Source organism: Manis javanica, chromosome 10 (genome assembly GCF_040802235.1).
Source record: "Manis javanica isolate MJ-LG chromosome 10, MJ_LKY, whole genome shotgun sequence".
Lineage (NCBI taxonomy): Eukaryota > Metazoa > Chordata > Mammalia > Pholidota > Manidae > Manis > Manis javanica.
Genome location: NC_133165.1, coordinates 19211505 through 19222359, shown reverse-complemented (window position 1 = coordinate 19222359; position 10855 = coordinate 19211505).

Here is a 10855-nt window from a genome sequence, read left to right as displayed (position 1 = left end):
GTCAAAAAATTTGTTTTGATAGGAAAAGCTTATTAAACAAAACAAAAGATAAATTTAAGGGATTTGATTTAACCCTTAACTATATAATTTAAAGCATCGAACAGCAGGTTGGAGCACCGCACACGCTTTGTGCAAGTCCTGCTCTCACCGGAACTGCTTCCCATCACATCTTCCTATGAGGAGGTAACTGGTTGCTGATTTTATCAACTCGGTGTAGGATAAGAAAAGGCAAAAGTGCTCGAGGAGTGACTGCTAGCCTCTTCCAGGCTTGATGCCCCAGAGGCAGCTATTCCTTACCTCGTACCCCCAGTTGAATGATCTGTGTTCATGTCTTCTGCTATAGCCTGAATATTGGTGTCTCCCCAGAATTTATATGGTGAAAACTAACCTCAAATGTGTTGGTATTAGGACATGGAGCCTTTGGGAGGTGATTCGGTCATGAGGGTGGAGCCCCCATGAATATAATTAGTGCCCTTAAAATAGACACCGCGGATAGCTTGGGGCAAATGATGACCATAGCTCACGGCAACTCCTGAGTTTCCTACATTTGTAATCCAGGCACTGGGAGCCTGACTTCACTCTCTCGTTCCTCCACCCAGGGGCCCATTGGCTTAACGCAGACCAAGTACCCACCTCTGGTCCCATCACTTACAGCCAGGCCGTGGCATCGTGGAGGCATGGGAGTCATTTTAGTCAGCCCCCAGTGTCCTAATGTGGATGAAGTCGGCAAGACAATTTCTGAAATAAGGGGACAAGGAGAAAAGAATACTATAGGTATCCACTGCATTGGGATAATATTGTTACAGAAAATGTTTGAGATTTTCCCATAATGTTTACCAGATTTGAGTCAAGATAGATAATGTACCATAACAAATTTGTGTATTTCAGCTTCTTCAAGAGACTCCATATCTTGACTATTCAAAGTGGCTGTTAACTTCTTGGGTATTTTCATGGCAAATCCCACCGTTAGAGAAGGATATACAGTTGGCTTGGTAAATTGGGTTTTTTGTTGTTGTTGCTGTTGTTCTTTTCTTCTATATTTAGATTATGAGAAAACTGCAGGTACTTCAGGAGTTGTATGATTTGGTAGCTGATGTTTCTGTATCTTTCTGCTGATAATGAACTTTCAATATCTAAAGTTTTGGTAAATGTGAATTAAAATTTACTATTATTTATGAATACATGTGCTTAATGCCTAAGTCCACTTGGCAAGTAGTGCTAAGCATAACCACAAACAGAAACAAAAACAGCCAATCTGTCTCTCCTCAGCTAGGAAGTTTATATATAATAAAAGCTTAAAAAAATACTTTATTTCATCTTGCTCAAAAGTGAAGATGTATATTCTTCCACAGAGAGTGCCAGACTTGGAGTTATGTTTTAATGATCTATCTGTCACACTGGATGGATCACAATTACTCTGGCCTCATTTTCCCATTGTAAAATAAATTCATTAGAAGAGATGTCTAAGGGGCCTCCCAATTTCAGAAATCTCATTTTGCTCATTGTGAGCCTCAAAGCAGGTAGGTAAACAGATACTTATAGGACTAACACTTAGTATAAGGAGAACAAAAATAGTAAAGAATCTTGAACACCCCAAAATGTAATCAACTGTTAGCAAAGCGAGACTTAGTTTATTCAGAATCACTGCAGTCAGGGTGCTTTAGCAGAATCAAGAGGGAAGAGTCAGAGAAGGATTATATAGTATCTGGGTCTGGGCTGACAGGCTTTCTGACAGGTGTTTCAAGTGAGCAACAGATTGGGATGGGGTCAGTTTGTGAAATAATGGTTTCAGGTTGGTGAACACAGTGAGCTGAGAAAGCTGGAGTGAGTCTTGACAAATAAGCCATGGTTTGATGAGGGGACCATTTCAGAGCAGCTGATTTGCAGGGAGTTCCTGAAGTCAACAGTGAAGTTATTTATTGGCTGATGGTTTTATCTTCTCTGGGTAGTTTCCTGAAAAAAATAACTAAATCTTGTTGACATAGATGGGGTCAGCTCCTCAGCCTTATAGCTCTAAGGTACGGAGGCAGGTGGCCGTAATTCCCATGAACTTTAAGTTGATTTGGAACAAAATAGCCTGAGCAGAGAAATGATTTATGAAAGCTCTCCTCACCTCTCTTGAGTTCCAGACTACTGTATTCAACTTCATCCTTGACATTTCCTCTTAGAGTAACATATATTCCTCAGATTTCAAACAGAACCAAAGATAAGTGCCAAAGAGAACTCTTCTCACTATTCTCCATTTCCATGAATGGCATCCCCATCCACCCAGTTATTTAAATTAAAAAACCAAGAAGCTTTTATTTTCCCAAGACCCCCAAATTCCACAACAGTCTTGTTGGTTGGATCTCTAAAATATATACCAAATTCACCTCTTAACATCCTCAATGTTAGAGCCTGTGGTTGTTTCATTTTTATTTTTTAATTACAGTCAGGCAGGCCTTTAATACAGGAGAGGCTGGTGCCTCGTGTGGTGGCCTCAGCAGCAGATCAGCCCACGGCCCCGCTTCTTCACCTTCTCCCGCAGCTCCTCCACTATCTCCAGGGTTGAAGTCACTGCTCTTTCCCCCCCTCCCCATGGCCTACCTCAATGCAGCTTCTCCTGCTGCCTCCCTGCTCACTGGTAAGAAATCTTCCGGGAGCATGATCCATTTTCTCAATAACTGACTCTCTTCCTTAAGGGCATCCCATAGGACATCACCCAGCTCCTCCAAGCAGTGCCAAAGTGTGTCTCCCTCCTGCTGAAGTCCCTCTCTCTCCTCGATAGTTCTCTCTCTCTCCTGTATAACCCTCTGTCTTCTCGATAATATTTTCCACTATTTCTAGGAAAAAGACCCTGTAATGCCAGCTGCTACATGGCCACTCAGGACCTCTAAGCAATCTTCTATCTCACGGAGGGCTAATTTTGCAGCTTCTGGTGTCTCCATCCTTCTCCAGTTCTGGGAAAGGACTCACCCCTCTATGAGGGCTTTACCCTATACCAGTGCCCCACTAGGGGCTTCCAAATTGGAAGCCCCACAGATAGGGGGCTCCTAGGTGAAGCTCTACCCTCTGCCAATGCCTCTACTGGGGCCTCCCAACTATCCGCAGGGGGTGGGGGGTGGTTCTGAGCATCTCCCCACCATCTCTAGGGGCAGACCGCCCAAAGGTCACACCCATGTAGACAGATTTCAGGTTCAGAGATCTTGCCGACTGCAGCAGATGTAAATGTGGGAAGGGGAAATCCTGGAGCAAAATACTTAGCTGAATCTGAAATCATTCAAAGGAAGAAATAAAGTTTAAAACCCGTTTATTGCTTGCAAACAGCCATCTAGCCTCTCTGTGTCCTGCTGTGGTGGAAGCAAGCGAAGATTTCCCCCAACCTCTCAGGTTCAGATAAGCCCTCAGTCACCCAGGTAATTAGCCACTGATATGGAAATGAACTACTTCTCTCCACTCCTTGTAAACACCTGTTGATAAGGAGATGTGCTAAAGCCAGGCGAGAGATTCTGGAAATATGGAAATATGGCAGTTTTACCCACACACTCTATTCCATTTTCATAGTTTATTTATCTTATAGTAGTTAGCAGTTTCTGAAACTATATTCTGTACTTTGTTTCCTTGTCCATCAGGTAGAGATCCCACCTACTATACAGGCCTTGTAGCCTCACTGCCTTGAGCAGTACTTGGAACATAGTAGATTCTCAAGAAATAATTGTGAAATGATTTAAGAAATTTTAAGCAAAAAATAGATGAATGGATGGATGAAAGTATGGATTAATATATTAATTATTTAAAAAGTAATAGCCAGGTAGTGGTAACATAGTTGAAGATGCTACGTATATAATCTCTCTAGCCTCTTTAATGGCTTAACATGCTTGTCTCATCACTTAAATTATATCAATCACCACTTTTCATCTGGTGAATCCCAATGTTAAGTAATAAAATTGGTTTCATGATGGACTTGAGTGCTATCAGATTCATAATTGGTGTTTTTACTAGATTACTTAAAGAGGCAGGAGAGGGAGAATGGTTAGTGAAGAAAGCCTCAGGAATCATCTGAATGGATAACTGAGTAGTTCAGAGCTAAAACCAAAATAAATTAGGGAAGTGTGGCTTTAAACTTAAAACAGTTAAAAATTTAAAATGTGACTTAATAGTATTTACTTGTTTATGCAGAAGCTAAAGGTTAAAATAACTTTCTGCGGTTTTGCAAAATTTTTTAAATGCTATTTCTTTATCTCAGAATAGCAAAATTGAATTTTAGTAATGTAGAGAAAAATGGAAGACCTGTGGCCAGGATCCTCATCTGATCCTTAGCTACTCGCCTGCTGTGTATGTGGGATGAGCTAATACTTGGCCTACTGTGCAGGCACATGCTTGCATACCTGTTAGCAAAAAGTCATTATTGCATGTGTTGCTATAAAAAGAGCTCCGCCTGGTACTAGCTGGGGACCAGAGACCGAGCAGCAGAGGAGAGCAGCGGCAGGAGCAGAAGCTGGAGCAGAGGCAGAGAGGTCAGGATTGTATTCCTTGACCTGCCACTGTGAGAATAACCCTTGGTGAAAGCCTCTTTTTACACACAATGTTCTGTTGTTGTTATTCAGGCTCATTGAATCCAGAGTGACCTTGCTTGGGGCTAAACCTCCTTCAGCCCAGAGCTACAGTGATTAAAATAAAATACTCTAGGTTTTGCATTTACTCTACTCAGGTAACACAAGCACTTCTATTGCCCTAACAGTCCTGTTGGCTGGACTGTCAAAATATACACCAAATCCAACCACTTACCATTTACGATGCTAAAGCACCAGGTCAAGCTGTCACTTGCCCAGGTGTAGAGTCAGTACATAACATGTCACCCTGGTCTTTTCTTTTTTCTAGAAAATGCATGTTTATTCCCATGTTAGGGATCTCAATACAGTGTCAGGGTTTCAGCTGATGATGGGTGTGGATAAAGTGAAGGTTTCTGTGGCCACGATTCTCACCTAGTCCTCGTGGGCTAGCTCACTGCACCGGTGTGGGCAATATGTTGCTCTTGACTCTATATAAAGAGCTCTGCCCAGTGCTCTGGGCGACACAGCGGCACAGCCGCAGGGAAGCAGAGACTGGAGTGGTGGCAGCGCCGAGGACAGAGACTGATGACGGCTGCGGGTTAGAGAGGCCCAGAGGCAGAGACCGGCTTGCTGCATGCAGACTTGCTCCGAGTGGACGGGATTTTAGCACTTTACCTGCCACCATGGGAATAAAGTTGGGTATAACCCTTTCACCCCAAAAATGTCCCATCATCATTCCTCGGTCTCATTGAATCCATAGTGAACTTACCCGGGGATGAAACCCATTGGTAAGACAATGGTGAAGGGCTCCCCCGGGCAGGAACCCCTGGCTGTGGTCTAATGCCACTGAGTTATATGTCAAGAAAGCACGATGCCATGGAGCAAGAAAGCAAATGCTAGCCAAGGTCTGGGAACCAGCGTGAAGATGGGTCTGAAAGAGCTGACACAGGATGCAGGAAGCTTATCCTCTTCATATAAGCATCAATAGGTTGAGAGCAGATTTTTAAAACCACGGAACTAGACCAGATACTCCTTAACAAATATCAACTGAGCACCCCCTATCGTCTAGGCACTGAGCTAGCAATGAGAATGTAAAGATTTTTTTTAAAGCTGCATTCCTTGCCCTTCAATTTCTAATTGTTAAGTGTCTCTGCATATGGAGACTTACACAGGGAGCAAATCATTGAAAGCCTGGCATCCCAAAGTTGTTTTAAGCAGCAGAGTGGTATGATTAGTTTTCAGTTTTACAAAGAAGAATTGGTCTGTTGGAATTCTAGAGGGTGGCTGTGGGTGGGAGGACAGTAGCGGGGTTAGGGAGAGATTCTGAGAAGCCATGCAGAAAGCTGCTGCATGAACCACAGAGATGACGGTGTGCTAGTGATGGAGATTCGCAGAAGGAAATACCGAGGATATGGACGTAACAGGTCCCCACGAATGGCTTGATAAATGGTGTGTTTAGGAAGAGGAAAAGAGAATCAAGAATGGAGAATGATTTGGCAGAGAGAAGATGAAAATTTCATCAAAAGAATTTTGGCTTCTATTTATTTATTTATTTTGAAGGCTTATACCCTGTTGGTTTCTGATGTAATGTTTATTACAAACAAGCATTTAAAAGAAATCTTTACTGTATTAATTTCTTCCAAAAAAATTTACTATTAAATTGTGTCTGTGATTAGAAATCAAAAAACAGTAAAAAGGGAATCTTTTTTTTTCTTCAAAAAGTCTTTTTCCACTTATCTAAACAAGCATGACTTTGCTTTAAATACATTTTATCCATTACAGGTTGGTATAATGTAATTTACAGATTGGTTTTAGAGAGCAGGATTGGAATGGTGAGCTATTTTAAGATATTTGAAGATTTCACTTGAGACCAAAGATCCTTTTCATATTCATCATTAGAGGAACAATTCAGAATGCCTACTGAATTGGCTTCTCTCTTCAATTTTTTTCAGCTTTACTGAGGTATGATTGACAAAATTCTAAGATATTTAAAGTATACAACTTTGATGATCTGATATATGTGCACATTGTGAAAGAATCCATCAAGTTAACACATTTATCACCTCACATATTCCACCCCCACTTTTTTGGTGAGAACATTTAAATTCTACTTTCTTAGCAAATTACAATTATATAATACAGTATTATCACCTATAGTCAAGATGTAATACTTTAGATCTTGAGATCTTACTCATCTTAGAACTGAAAGTTTGTATAATTTGACCAAACTCTGCCTGTTTCCCTCACCCCCTAGCCCTTGACAATCACTGTTCTACTCTGCTGCATTGAGTTCAACCTTTTTTATTTTTTAGATTCCTTATATAAGTGATACCATGCAGTACTGATCTTTCTCTGCTAGCTTATTTAACGTAGCATAATGCCCTCCAGTTTCATCCATGTTTTTGAAAATGATGTGATTTCCTTCCTTTATTTTTTTAAAAAGGGAATCTTAAGTACAGATTTTCTCATCCTTATACTTAAGATTTTGAAGTAAATTAATTAATATATTTAACAAAAACACTGGCAAAAATACCTGTGCTTTGTGTGTGTACACTAAGTAAACTGTGTGGTTGGCAAATACATAGTGCTCAAATTTTAAAAGAATCCTCTAAATATGAAGTCTCGGGTAGTAGCGATGAGGCCGCCCACATTGGCTTTATACAGATGAACTCTGAATTATCCATATTAGAAATGTTCTAAGCACAATCTTTTCTAATTACTGTGTTCCAAAAAAAGTACCCTTCAATTAGTCAAATTATTACATTCAAGAAATTCTTTCATACATCAGCCATAAAGGAGTTTTAATAGTATCTAAAAAATTTTTAAATTAAAATTTGACCTTATATAAAGTACAAATAAAGTAAACAGACCTTTCTATTTTATCCATAGTTATAAAAAGGTGATTATTTCATTAGATGTTCCTCAGTGGACTTTCTATACCAAGACATGATCACTCAAACCTGTGTTGCATCTATTTATAATTGCAGCAGGATTTTTACAGTTTATGAATTATTTCAAGTGTTACTTTATAACGCAAAGGCCTTTGTAAGTCTCTGATCATTAAAAAGACTCTCTAAACAAATGTGCATTGACATAAATGTTCATTATGTAATTAATGTGTAGGCAGCACATTGGGGCAATGGCGAGGTGAAGCAGGTGAACTTCAAATAGTTTCAGTTAACTATATATTTATGAAATATGTAAGAAACAGCTGCCCTTACAGATTTGCAAAATCATCTTAAAAGACAGGATTGTCTGAGGAAGCCCTGGTTATAGTCTAATTGATTGCTTTAATATTTTTTAAAGATAGGAATTAATAATACAAAAATGTGACATAAAGGCAAGCCAGGTCCTGATACTTAGTTTGTCTTTGTCCATGGAGAGAGGAAGCCTACAGAGAGGACTCAGTCTGTGGACTGACGGTTGGATAGCTCCAGAATTTCCTCTGGGAGGGGCTTATGGAAGGCCATCCCTCTGTGAAGAGAAGCAAAGAACCTGTCTTGAAACTGCGTTTGCAAATAAGCACACAGTTCTCCCTTCATTTTCACTGTTATTTAAGTTGTTTTAGGAGCGCTGAAGAAGACTGGGGGAGGCTTACGGCCTCTCAAGCCGTATGCGTCAGTGCTGTGTTGCAGAGCTGCTTGGTGTAGCACATGTCAGGGGCACCAGGACTCAGAGGAACGTGCCTTGATTTCCAACACCTAGTTATTGGCACGATACTGTCACAAAATTATACAGGCTTTCTGAATTTTGGTTTGCTTATCTGTAAGTAAGGAGAATAGTATCTTTTTTTTTCAATATAAATAATCTATTCTTTTAATTTTCTAACAGAAATAGTACCCCACTTTGCTTTCATAAACACATCCTCATTGAAAATTTTATTTCATAGGGCTGTCTGAGATTTTATATATTTATTTTCAATTAATTAATTTTTTTGATTAAGGTATTGACAGACACTTTTAGGAAGGTTTGGGATAATAGTATCTTGATCTTGGTTTAGTTATTTGGATCAAGATTGAATGTGTAAAAATGTCTCATATATAGCAAGAAATGATTAAGTGCTAGTTATTATTATAATAGCTTAATGCATTAAATATTAAGTCATTTCTGTCAACCAAAACCATTTCCTTTAGCACTGTAAACATAGTTTTGTATTGTTGCTGTCACATATCACCATGAACATTCTGACTTAGAATGACATAAATTTGTTACTTACAGTTATGGAGGTCAGGATTAAAACACTGGGTCTCACTGGGCTAAAATCAAGATATTGACAGGGCTGTGTTCCATCTGAAGCTCTATGGAAGGATCATTTCCTTGTTTCTTTCTCAGCTTCTACATACTGTCCTTGGTTGGTGGCCCCAGCCAGCAATTATGGGCCTCTGTGTCTGTCAGTACATCTTTGACTCTGACACTTCTGTCTCTCTTATGAGGCCCCTTATGATTACATTGAGCCTGCTGCATAATCCCAGATAGTCTTATAATCTTCCCATCTCAGGATCCTTAATTTAATCATGTCAGCAAACTCCCTTATATATTCACAGATGTGTTAGCCAGGGTTCTCCAGAGAAACCACAATCAATAGAAGAGATATATATATATATAATTTATTACAAGGAATTAGTTAGTCCACATGATTATAGCAGCTGGCATGTCCAAAATCTGCAGAGTGGGCTCGCAGACTGAAGATGCAGAAAAGTGGGTGGCCTGAAGACTGAAGGCAGCCTGCTAGAGAATTCCCAGTGGCTTAGGGGGGCTAGTCTTTTTGTTCTATTCAGGCCTTCAACTGATTGGGGGAAGCCCACCCAGGTTATGGAGGGTAATCTGTGTTCACCCATTTAAATGAAAATTTCATTAAAAAGTACCCTCCTGTTTTACATAAAATTAACCATCACAACAGGGATTTCAGGGATTAGGATTTGCATATTTTGAGGGGAGGCAATTCTGCCTACCACAAATATCCATCCTCCATATCCATATATTGCACTTGGTGCTAACCCCTAACTCTGTGAGAACAAATAGCCCAGCTTACGCTTTTAAGGAACTCACATTTAGTGGCAAGGACACATAAATTGATAAGTACAACACCACAGAGTAGGTGTAATGATACACTTACACACAGTACACCCTGGCAGTCAGAGGAGAGGCAAGCAATTTAGCTGGGGGTGGAAAGTGCAGGTGGGGAAGGTGGGGGTGACAAAGAGAGCTTTCAAGAGGGGCTGATGCTTAAATAGAATTTTAAAGGATGTGGAAGTTAAAGGCGAAAAGGCACTGTAGGCAGAGAGATCAGCCTTAGCAGAGAGGAATCCCCTCTCTTCCATGTCTGGTTCTCTACTCCCTAGCAGCTTTCTCATTATAATTTAGCTTCCCTGGAAGTTTCTTTTTTGCTGTTCTATAAGGAAAGAATATGTCAGCTAGAGAATTCAAGTGCCCAGTTGTCTTGGCAATACTATTTCTCAGTGTAAATGAATAGATGCTCATTCAGGTATATATACCAGTCTTTGTGGCATGGTAGACACATTGGTTAATGTCCAAACAACCATCTTGCCCTTATCCTTACCAATAGAAATCCAAGTAGGGCCCTCCTTAATCCCAGGGAACAAATTGTGAGCATTCTAATTCTGGGAAATATCTCATTCTATTTCTATTTGTTGTGATTGGTTTGAGGGGGAAAGTGACACAACTGTGGTAATTGAGACAAAAAAAAAGTTGGCTGGGGAGCTTCTAGAAAATGTTCTTCAAAAAGAGAGATACAAGAGAAGGTCTGAGCCCTTCTTACTTTGGTTTTTGACGTTGTTGTCTGAGAATCTGTTGTTTGGAAGTGAGGCAGCTGTCTTGTTACCACGAGGAAAGCATTATGCTATATCAAGCAAGACAGCAGAAAGATGAAGAGGGCCTGGACCCTTAGTGACATCATCACGCCACTGGACAGAAGGTGCCAGGCGCAGGCCAGAGGAGACTTCACGTTGGCTGCCCTCACAGGTTCCCTGCAAAATGATGACAGCTGCCTTATTAAGATGAATCCCCCTACATTGTTTATAAAAGGGGATTTGTGTTTTTATCTTATCACAGTCTAGTATGCCAGACACCAGGAGGATATAGGCAAAAAAAAAAGTCCATTCTGACCAAAGGTGTATTTATTTTAAACATTTTCTAAACTTTTTCTATGAACTACTAAGCTTTGGACTTAGGAATCAAGAAAAATCATCTCACTAACCTTCTATTCCCCCTTTCCCTCCTCTTTTTGGAACTTTTTTGTTCTAATCAGGTTTTAGATATTAAGTAGACATTTTTACTTGTGGTATTTTTTGTACTTAACCATT